Source organism: Schistocerca piceifrons, chromosome 2 (genome assembly GCF_021461385.2).
Source record: "Schistocerca piceifrons isolate TAMUIC-IGC-003096 chromosome 2, iqSchPice1.1, whole genome shotgun sequence".
NCBI lineage: Eukaryota > Metazoa > Arthropoda > Insecta > Orthoptera > Acrididae > Schistocerca > Schistocerca piceifrons.
Genome location: NC_060139.1, coordinates 649,917,837 through 649,929,915, shown reverse-complemented (window position 1 = coordinate 649,929,915; position 12,079 = coordinate 649,917,837). Strand labels below are relative to the sequence as shown.

General features: G+C 42.0%; 1 protein-coding gene across 5 annotated transcripts in view; it reads left to right on the top strand.

Moving 5' to 3' along the window:
- Positions 1–12,079, top strand: part of LOC124777272 (nascent polypeptide-associated complex subunit alpha, muscle-specific form) — a 105,911-nt gene that overhangs the window by 80,309 nt on the left and 13,523 nt on the right. The window lies entirely within an intron of this gene.

Below are 12,079 nucleotides of genomic sequence, written 5' to 3'. Positions count from 1 at the left end.
AAAGATAAAAACTAATGCAGTTCAATTCTGGGTTTTCTTTATGAATTACTGAAACAGTAAGAGGTCTGGTAGCCCTGCGCTATTTTTTTCTGTTTCAGGAATTAGTAAGCAACTGGTGCTCTTGTGTTCTGGTTCTTTTACTGACCTGTTTAAATACTTTTAATATTCTCATGCTGTCTAGTCTTATTGCTGCAATAATGCAGTCCATGCTCATTGCGTAGGATTGAATTTGATTGAATTGAAGGTATTCAGGGAGGGGGACAACGTTTTTCAGATCAATTTTTAAGTGTCGAGGAATGAGAGTTATCAACTTATTTTCCATTTTTTGGAAACTAAATTGTGACAGTGTGATCTCTCTCTGAAATTTATATTGTACCATGTGCCGTAGGGTTACAGACAAAGCATAAAAAGCTTTAAAAAGATGCAGGCAGAAGCAGAAAGTAAATTAGACTGTTTGTTGGTAAAGATAGCTGCTTTTATACGCCATACAAGTGGTAACGAGAAGAAGGTGACATTTAAGCATAACTCAGGAACACTTAGTACAATTTCAACTAAAGCTGTTACATACATGTTTTACTATTTGTATAAAAATATGCTGTGGGAGTAAGATTCTCCAATAGCACTAGGCATGGTTGTGTGGATACAGAGGGGTGATATAAAAATGTTCAAAAACAATTTGTTGGTATTTATTTCCTATGTTTAGTTGATTTGGAATACTTGTAAAAGTATTATGTGCAATTTGTCTCTTACTGGTGCTGTTCAGTGTGTCAACAATGTGGCGAGAATGAACACTGTAGCAAGCCGCTAATTCTGTCGCTGTGTTTTGGAATCTAAGATCAAGCCACATGGGTGATTACCACAGATAAATATACCCAAGTTTTGTTTTCTGTCCGATGTACACAGATTTTGCATCTCTTAAGTGTATTTTTTTGAGCATTTCCATACTTTGACTGACAAATTGTGTGGAATCCACTTGGAACACATGTATAAGATGTTCATGCAAAACTGAATGTACTGCACACTCATCTGTGGATGCCTCTACTTCACACTAAGCCACATGTTACTCTTCAACCATGCTGTACACAGCATCAGTGTTTTCTAAGTTCAACCAGTTTTGGTCAAATACCACGAAATCACAGAAGGAAACACAACCATGACAAAATGCTACAAACCAATTGCAAACTGTCTTTTCTGATGACTGATTACCGAAAGGTGTTAATAGCAATCTGAGGCAAAAATAATAAAACCGGATCCAATTAATATCTTCATTGAAATTTCTCTTTCTGCACAACACTGTTTTTTTTAGGTGTTCACTGTAACAAACTACTTGGGTAATTTCTATGCTGACACTGTTTTAATGACAAACTTCAAAACAGTAGTACTCTCACATCGCAACAGCACCTTCTAGAGACCATTTGTCAAAACTTAAAAGGTGTTCCTTGTATTCAGTATGCAACTGGAGAGAATTTATATCAACCAATGACCCATTTCCACACCAGACCCAAAGACGGTACACCCATAAATCACCTCTAGATGCTCAATAATAGAAAACAAATTACATTCTAGGGGTAAAATACTGCAGAGCCTAAGCAAGGTACATACTCATTGCAGAATTTCACCCGAAACAATGTAGAAGATGTAGTGTCGGTAGCTGGACCGACACCGTGATGTGGATTGCTGAAAAGGAATGCTAAACTAACGCTGTGGCCGATAGTGCACGAACGGCAATAAGCATACGGGCGTGAAGTCTCGAACATAAAAACTTATGAATGAATAAGAAGAAAAGTATGTAGATGCTTTTTACTTAACTTTTAATAATTCCTTGGAATACATCTCTCTTGATTACTCGTAAGCTATAGGCACTGATACAAATGGCTCCTTGCTAGTTCGTAGCCCTTAACTTAGCTGATGGCTATTCTGTCTCTCGGCTAATGAGAGAGAAAGACTTCGTACAACTGGGCGATAGCTAGGTTCGCGTACAACTGGGCGGTAGCTTGGTTCTCGTACAACTGGGGTCGAGTCCACTCTCGTATCACGAGACCTGCCTTGGTGGTGGCGCTAGGTCTGCGATCACAGTGGCGACACGTGGGTCCGACATGTACTACATGGACCGCGGCCGATTTAAACTACCACCTAGCAAGTGTGGTGTCTGGCGGTGACACCACAGAAGAAACAATTACTGAAACACTGAACAATATAAGGAAAAGAACCATGTAGAAAAAACATTGCATCCCTTTTGAGTTTGTGTGTGTGTGTGTGTGTGTGTGTGTGTGTGTGTGTGTGTGTGTGTTGTTGCACAAGTGATTTAACCATGCTTAAGAGTACTGGCATGTGTGTTCCACAATTCCGCAGACATGTTTTCTCGTGCCACCTAGTGTTCCTCTGAGTGCAATGTACTTGTTAAAGAGAGGAGATCCATTACTGTTCGATTTCACTATTGGCAAAAACAGCTAACTTCTCGTAACAAATGAGTTAATATGTTAAATAATTAACATTGAACGTGTAAGTAAATATTTGACACTGAACGTGTAAGCAAGGAAAATAAAATATTCACACTCCATGGCCATGTCAAGCCTCTTCTGTCTTGTCGTGGCAACGGGAGTGTGTGTAGTGTGTGAATTGCTTAAAAAAAAAAAAAAAAAAAAAAAAAAAAAAATATGCGTTATGCTTCTTTCTTCTCCCCACCGATTTGAGAAGTAGTTGGGTCTTACCCTAACCCTACAGTGCTTCTTTCCAGAAAGCAAGTGATATGTGTACAAAGTTTTTTTTGAAATGGATTTGGTAGTTAGGAGGAGATGTTGTGCATGCATGCATACACCCAATTTATGATACAGGGTGTAACAAAAAGACATGTCCAAACTTTCAGGCAACATCCTTCACACATATAAGAGTAATATGTGGTACATGGACATGCGTCCAGAAACTTTTTCATACATGATATGTTGGTTAGAATATAAAGTAAGCTGTAATTCTTAGCTTCACAGTCAGTGTTTATTATTGCAGTTGAACATAGGAAATGTTGACATGTGACTAACTTCTTTGCTCTACTATCATCAAGCACGTTGCATCAGTTGTTTCAGATTTCATCATGTACTTGGCTTCCAGTATGATGCAGTGGAAGTTACACCCTGCTTATAGAGATGTAAAGATGAATCTGGCCTTAGTGGGAAAGAGCTGTTGACCAACTGTTATGTTTTGTCCTTGTCTATAAAACAAGGAACAACTTTCAGTGTAACTGTTCCAAATTTATGACATCATAATTGACTTGACTATTATGTGATTGTTGAGCAGTGTTAAAGATATCACAGAGCAGAAATTTCACACTGTCTATAAATCTGTCTTTTGTTATTTTACAAAATAACTGAAGTCACAAGTTTTTTGGCCACAAAGTATTTATTTCATTTCCCATGACACAAAAACGGCAATGGGTGTACAAAACTACAATGAATGCATCTAGGTCACAAAGGGAAAGATGCCAGCTATTATTTCCAAGTTACTTGTAGGCTTCGGTTCCCGTGCACAGTATTACAGATGGAACTCGCATTTACTTACAAAAATTCATATATTCTTTGGGCACAAGTACCTTGGTATAATTATGATTTTGTTCAGTTTGTTACTCCAACCACCATTCTTTCTCCAAACAACAAGAAGATGCATACGGTTTTATCACGTTGTGTTCAGTCTGTTCTACCTGTGTGGAGTACAGTACATAAATGTGCAACTGTTCTCTTAGAGATTACGTTCAAAATGTCAACCTCCATGATCAATACAACATGTACAATGACAAACCATCAACTGTGTTCACACTGATATACTATGTTGTGTCTGCTGTCACTGCAGGAACAGCTTGGCATAGTGTTGCCACAGCTTCTCTGTTGTATTCAGTGGACCCATTCAAGTTGTCCATGTCAGCCAATTCTTTGTCAGTTAACCTATCAATTCTAGTGTGTACCAGTGTCAACGTACAACTGACATTGCTGGGAAAACAAACTCAAGACAGAACTGAGCAGCACTAAATGTAAGGTTGAGGACAAAACGTAAGAGGTCGTTACTTGTTGTCAACAGCGGGTATTGTGAGTGAATGGCAATCAAGACACACACACAGTGAAATGACGGATGTCGTGTTGGGCAGAGTGCTCAGCGACAGAGTGGTCCACTTGTTTCTTGGCCACAGTTTGTAGGCGGCTATTCATGCGGACAGACAGCTTGTTCGTTGTCATGCCCACATAGAATGCAGCACAGTGGTTGCAGCTTAGCTTGTAGATCACTTGACTGGTTTCACAGGTTGCCCTCTCTTCGATGAGATAGGTGATGTTTGTCACCGGACTGGTGTAGGTGGAGGTGGTGGTGGTGGTGGTGGTGGTGGGAGGATCTATTGTACAGGTCTTGCATCTAGGTCTAATACTGGGAAATTGGTCATTAGGAACGGGGATGGGAACAGGGGTTGTGTAGGGATGGACAAGTATATTGTGTAGGTTAGGCGAATGGTGGAATTCCACTGTAAGAGGGGTGGGTGTAAATAGCCTAGATTTACGTCTGAAAAATTCGAAAAAATACACCCAAATATGTGGGAGAAATCACTAGAAGGATGAAACGGATGCAAAATGGGGGAAACAAGAATAAATCTGAGGGAGTTGACGATAGTGAAAGGCGCCAATTTTTGCGAGTTTTTACCTTTCACTATTGTCAACTCCCTCAGATTCCATCTTGTTTCCCCCTTTTGCATCTGTTTCATCCTTCTTGTGACTGCTCCCATGTATTTGGGTGTATTTTTCAAACTTTTTTGGACCTAAATTACATTATTTACATAATTTTTCGCATTTCCATCTGTGTCAATACACAAAAGTTTCCTTACACTAGCCAGAACCCAGTCCCACATACTGTTTGTGCATTGTTGCTTGGCTCATGGAATCCACCCAAATGGCCTTACCATCAAATTACCTGTCTCCGGCTGCCACCCTTCATTCCACAATGGCCTCCATCTGCTCAGATTCTGTCAGACACTAGCCCTCGTTAACATAATCCTGCAAAATCATATCAACAGAACCCAAACCTCCTTGCAGTACCTTCTATCCATCTGCAAAATTTTCCTGCTATGCAATACTAAATTCCTGGTACTCATAACACACATTGAAACTCTTGCCCTCCAACAACTAGAGCACCATTCACACCACCACCTCAAAAAAACTCTCCACCCTGCTCACTTCCCAATTCCCACCTAGGAGTGCCACTCCCCACAACCTCTATAACAAACTCCAAACCTCCCCCATGTCCCCTCATAGCTGACAAACCCTGTCGTGCAGGCCTACTACATTTACCCCACCTTCCAAAACTCCCAAAACATACAGAATCTAGAACCTAAACAGATCTGAAACACAGTCATGAACCTTTTCTCCAGAAGCCCCACAGTAATATTAGTCCTTTCCAAAGGCTTCTCCTTTTGCCCCACTCCCAAATTCAGTCATTCAGGATTTGTTAAAATCCTCCTCTCATTCTTCCGGTCCCTACAGTGTAAGCACTTTCTTGCCACCGACCCTACCAATTGGACTTGAGCAATGACCAATGTTGAACCCTGTCTGACTCAATTCATTCCTCCATCCAACCATAATCCACCCCACTGCCCCCAAATCAACCCCTGTTAACTTTCCAGAATTTCTAAACCTTGAACCTTGTCTCACCATCATTCCCCAAATCCCTCAAAGTACAAACTAACGTTGCATCCACAGAAAGAAACACAGTGCACCATCTAAATACTGATCCCGGCCTTATAATCCTACCTGCGGACCAAGACTCCACCACTGTTGTTTCAAACTGCAAGGATTTCCTGGCAGAAGTTCTCCGTCAGCTGTCAGATACATCCATCTACAAACTTTGCCACAGTGACCCCATTCCAGAAATCCAGCATCTCCAATCACTCCTAAAATCCTTAGGCCCATCCCAGAACCTCTCCATGGAGTCTTATCTCTTTTTTGCTCATCCCTATCACTCCTCGCACTCTCACCTTCTACATTCTTCCTAAAGTCCAAAAAACCCAACCACCCTGGACGCCCCATTGTGGCCAGTTACTCTACCGCCACTGAGAGAATCTCTGCTCTCGTAGACCAACACTTCAGCCTATTACCCGGAACCTATCTTCGTATATAAAAGGTACCAACCATTTCCTCCACTGACTCTCCACAGTTCCTGTCCCTTGACCACACAGTGCCCTCCACGTCACTATTGATGCCACCTCCCATTACACTAACATCCATAATGTTCATGGACTTACCACTATTGAACAATACCTTTCCCAATGCCTGACAGATTTCAAACCAACCACCACCTTCCCAGTCACCATGACCAACTATATCCTCACCCACAATTACTTCTCCTTGGAAGGCATTACCAACAAGCAAATTAGGAGGTATGAGTATGGGCACCCGCATGGCACCATCCTATGCCAACATATTCATGGACAGACTAGAGGAATCCTTCCTAAACACCCAGAATCATAAAGCCCTCTCTTGCTTCAGATTCATTGGTGACGCGATCTGGATCGAAGGTGAGGACACCCTATCCACATTCCTCCAGAACCTCAACAGCTTCTCCCCCATTTGCTTCACCTGGTCCTACTCAACCCAACAAGCCACCTTCCTAGAAGTTGACGTCCACCAAGATGGCTACATCAGTACCTCTGTCCATATCAAGCCTACTAATCGCCAGCAATACGTCCACTTCGACAGCTGCCACCCAGTCCATACCAAGAAGTACCTTCCATAATGCCTAGCCACTTGTGGTTGTCGCATCTGCAGTGATGATCGGTCCCTCTTGAAATATACCTAGGGTCTCACTGAAGCCTTAACAGACTGTAATTATCCTCCCAACCTTGTACACAAACAAATCGCTTTTGTCTTCATCTTTCCTGTCTCCCACCACCTCCCAAAGTCCCACAGTCCGACCACAGAGGAGCATTCCCCTCGTAACTCAATACCACCCAAGACTGGAGCAATTGAATTATGTTCTCCACCCGGGTTTCGACTTCTTGGTGTGCCCTGAAATGAGAAATGTCCTGCCCACTATCCTCCTCCTCCTCCTCCTCCTCCTCCCCCCCCCTCCCCCCTCCAACAGTGGAATTTTGCCACCCATCGAAACCTACACAATATCATCTTCCATCCCTACACAGCTCCTGCTCCCAACCTCTTTGCCTCATGGCTCGTATCCCTGTAATAGATCTAGATGCAAGGCATGTCCAATACATGCTCCCACCACAACCTACAGTCCAGTGACAAACATCATCTATCTCATCAAAGGGCAGGGCTACCTGTGAAACCAATCATGTGATTTACAAGCTAAGCTGCAACCACTGTGCTGTATTCTATGTGGGCATGAAACCAACAAGCTGTCTGTCCGCATGAATGGCCACCGAAAAACTGTGGCCAAGAAACAAGTTACAGAGCACGCTGCCCAACATGACATCCTTCATTTCAACGACTGCTTCACAGCCTGTGCTATATGGATCCTTCCCATCAACACCAGTTTTTCTGATTTGTGCAGATGTGAACTTTTCCCTGCAAAATATCCTACGTTTCCAAAACCCTCCTGGCCTCAACCTTCGTTAGTCATTGCCCTCACCCATTCAACTCCTTCCGTATTCCCATTCCAGCACTACACAGCCCTCATTCTACCACTGCACCCAGTCTTTTTACTTCTCTCCTTTTCCACTAGCCCTTCCCCACCTCTCCCCTGCCCTTCGTCCAACCTCCCGACTTCACATAGCTGCCCAACCCTCTCTCCACCTTGTCCCTGCACGCTCCCTGGCCTACCCTCTATCCCTCCCCCTTCCTGCCCCAGCCTCCTCCTTACCCCCACCCAGTCACCAGTCCCATAATGCACCAGTGCTGTTGCTCGCTGTGTGGCTTCAGTTTGCCAGAGACTGCAGTCGTGTGTGTGTGAGTTGTGTTGTGCACGTGTGTGTGTGTGTGTGTGTGTGTGTGTGTGTGTGTGTGTGTGTATTTTTGACAAAAGCGTTGCTGGCCGAACACTTATTTGTAACAGTGTTTTGTTTTGCCTATCTGTTACTCAGCATCTCCGCTATATGGTAAGAAATCAAATAAAATAGTTCTGTAAAAATTAACTAAAGATCACGAATCCTTTGAAATATTTCTGACCAGTGTCTGAAATTTTGTTGTTTTAGTTTCTGGTTCACACTGTATGTGATAGAATTTTTCAGCTATAAACACCAACCAAGATGTCACAGTGCTTCGGGAGTGGCATTCATCCTTCCTCTTGGTGTAGAACATTTTGGTCTTTCAGTCTTAACGGTGTCTTCAAGGTGTGACCTAAAGTCACCCATTTTCTCTCTCTTTTCTGAATTCCAAATGCCTCTTACTCCCTGTCTTCCTCTGGTATAGCAGATATCACTGGCCTTCCTGAATGATATACTGGTTTTGATGGATGTGAAGTCATATTGCTGCTGTATCAGTCATGCCATAATTTCCGTGGGTGCATCATAAAGTTGCAGTTGATTCAGCACCTTCTGGAGTTCAGTTTCTCTTGTCTCTTGGTTTGACTGTCTTTGGACTCTTGCTCTGTGACTCTCTGTTCAGTTATTCAATTTCTCCGTTGCCTGACAGTACAGCAAACTGTTTCCAATATCTGTATCATGGCTTGCACACAGCCAAGCATTCAGAATTAATGATGTGCAATAATCAATTCAGAATCCTTAGCACACATTGCAGTGTCATTCACAGTCACTAGAAATACAATTGAGCATTTGTAGTCCACGTGGGCAGTGTAGATGTGTAAAGAAAAGTTGAGCAGTCAAAATTATCACAGTGCCAGTTTAAGATGTTAAGTAATGAGAAATTAATGTACACTGCTGGGAAAAAATTAGTACCTCCTTGTAGAGGTTTCCAATTCACTCAAGATTTATTGTTGCAATTGTGCATATAGAGTACATGAAATGATTACAGTTGCAGATCGATAGCCAAAGCAGTTCTGAGGTACCAGGTATCAACCCATTCTGAAACACGCATATTAGTATGTGATGTAGCTTCAATGAGCTGCATCTGCAACTTGTGGTCTAGTGGCTAGCATCGCTACCTCTGGATCACAGGGTTTCGGGTTAGATTCCCAGACAGGTTGGGGATTTTCTCTACCTGGGACTGGATGATTGTGTTGTCATCATATTCATCAGGGTGTATACGACCCGAGAGAAAACCAGGAACAACCCGGGGATTTTTTAGAATTCCGGGAATTTTTCATTGTTTTAGTTTTCGGTTAAATTTTTATGATTTTGAATGATAAGAACCAATACTCTGAAAATAAAACTTAAGTTGCAAAGGAAATGTGCCATATAGAACAACAAAACACAGTGCTCATACAAGCATCTGCCAACAGCAAAGTGGGTAAACGGCTTTAGGAAGACTAGGCAATGCTTCCAAACTACAAATAGCTTCTGATGAGCATGAAGTGACAACTGTGATTCATTTGAGCAGTTGCAGTCGAGCTCTTGTGCATGCGCAGTTGAGTCGCATATGAGTAGTACCTTCTCCCACTTCTGGCTACAGATATGTGGCTGGGCGCCACTATCTAGTATTGCCCCGGTTCGGAAATATTGTAGATCCGGGGCTGATGCACAGAGCAATCTGAGTTGTTGTGGGGAGGTGAGACTTCTCCACATGACCCGTGTTTATGTTTAGTGATTTTGCTGTTTCCTCTTTATTTATTGCTCTCTCATGAAATGAAAACAAAACGGATTTCTGTGGCCGGGAGCTAACAAATGAATTAAAATACGTTTTCGTAATTATGGAAGGCTAAAATATCTCATTAGTTCCACATTTTATTTCCACATTTTTGACAGTAAAGCATTAATTGCCTTGCAGAACAACGAAGTTATTTTTGTTGGTTTGCTAGAGAGATTTGGCTTTTGTTAATCTTCTCTGCTGAGGCAGTCAATTTATTTGAAATGAAGTGTTTAATTTCAGACTGTTGGCTAGTTTCAACTGTTCGCTGCATTTCAAGTGCACGTTTTCTATCTTATAGCTTGTATGCCATTATGCCATAATAAAGATCCAAATATGAGATAATACAGTACTGGTACCCCAAGAAAATTTACATCCCAATTTGGACATACGAATGTGGACTTAAAGCTGAATTATGCATATCAGTATGGTTCACGAAATTCCAGTGCTCTTGAAGTGTCCTCTAATGTCTTGTTTCTTATATGACATAATGCAAGATCTTTTAATGTCTTACACGAATGAACATACGGGCTTCCGGCATCATTGTAGCTGCGCAAGCATGGTGACGCCTGTTACCTGGCGTTCTCTGGCAATTGCTGAAACGAACCTACTTCTAACAGGTTGCAGAAAAATATTGCGAATGGTGTTTTGAAAAGTGTTACTTTCAAAGTAAATTTCCTTTTACGCAATATGAATTGTGTGCAAGAATGTATGATGAATTTCTTAGATCACAGAGTGTTTGCTTCTCATTTAAACATCAATTCTTTGAGGACGACCATCTAGAAGAATTTAGAGCCCAGAAGATCAGACATTTGCGTTGTTATTAAAAATTTTACTGACACATTGGTGTGATGTATCTTAAAGTGTAACACGTGCATAAAAGATCAACATTGTATGTATAAGCTTAGCTTCTCTTGCAGCTTGTTAATCTTAGAGACCAATATTATGTGTGAAAGCTTTGCTTTTCTTGTAATTTAAACCATTAACTTTTCTTATTTGTGTGTTAGCGCTACTTAAGAGTTAACTTGCCGTTGGCAGGCTACATCACGTGTCCTACACTGTCATCAGCTGGCGAGATCACGTGACATGAACTGAGACTGACTTACAAAAGCGCGTCGCAGTCTCAGTTTCATTGCTTTGGAAAGTAACTTCCGGTGTTTGGTGGAATTAGAGTTTATGCCTTTGTAACACGAAAATATGCAGTGTACATGTTGCTGCACATCAAAGACCTTTCCAAAACGTGTTTTGTTTCCCCTGAGTTTCGTTTTCTAAACTGCCAGGAAATTCTACGTCGGTGTATAAAACCATAAACATTCAAAGGATTGGTAAGTTTTACAGTGCTGAGGAAAAATATATTGTCACTTAACACACAAAAAGTGTATTTTCAACCGGGAAAAATCCAGGATTTTTTTTTTTTTTTTTTTTTTTTCACGTATACACCCAGTTCATGAAAGTAGCTAGATTGGACTGTCTACAGTTTGGGAATTTGTACGGATACTGATGATGACCACGCAGTTGAGCACCCCACAAACAAAAACATCATCAGTGAGCTGCAAGGCGGGCACTAACTCTGGCATCCAGTTGATCGTACAGATGGTGACAATATGGCCTGTGATGGGGCCAGTGTGTCTTGTGTGAATGCACTCTACAAGACAGTGCTCACCAAGTCAGTGTCATATGCGCAAGTGACCATCACTTGCATGCAGGTAGAATCTGCTTAAATCACTGAAGACCATGGCGTGCCATTCAATTTTCTAAGTGATCCTGTGATGGCACCAGCCAACCCATGTACATTGATGCTGTAGTGTGAGTGGAAGATGGATTAGAGGTGTACGTGCCTGTAGCCTCACTGCTAGTAACTGGTTCCCAACAGTTTGTGTTGACCCATTTGTGCTCACAAGCCCTTTTATCTGTGCTGTCGTAGCTGAACAATCTGCCAGTGCTGCCCTTACAATTGATGATCCTGGTGGGCATCCAGAACCTCATCTACAGGTATGAGAATCTTAAAATGGTCACTGATACCAGCATTGTTGCGCAACTGGTGCAATACTTCCAACATCTTGGCAATTCTGTGAAAGGACCATCCTGCTATTTGGAAGGCCACAGTTTGACCCCATTCAGACTCTACCCATTTGGGTGTAGGAAGCACGAGTTCATCTCCATACTGTGGTTGCCTACATTCTTCACACGTTTGCACCACACTGAGCCTTTTGGATGTGACCATTCCCCATTAAAGGGTAGGGTTAGTGGTGCTCTGGTGGTAGCTATGGTGCTACGCTATCTATTTTCAGGTGATGTTGAAACCATTATCAGACCATCTACTATCTCCCATGTGGCATATGTTGTCATCGGATCAA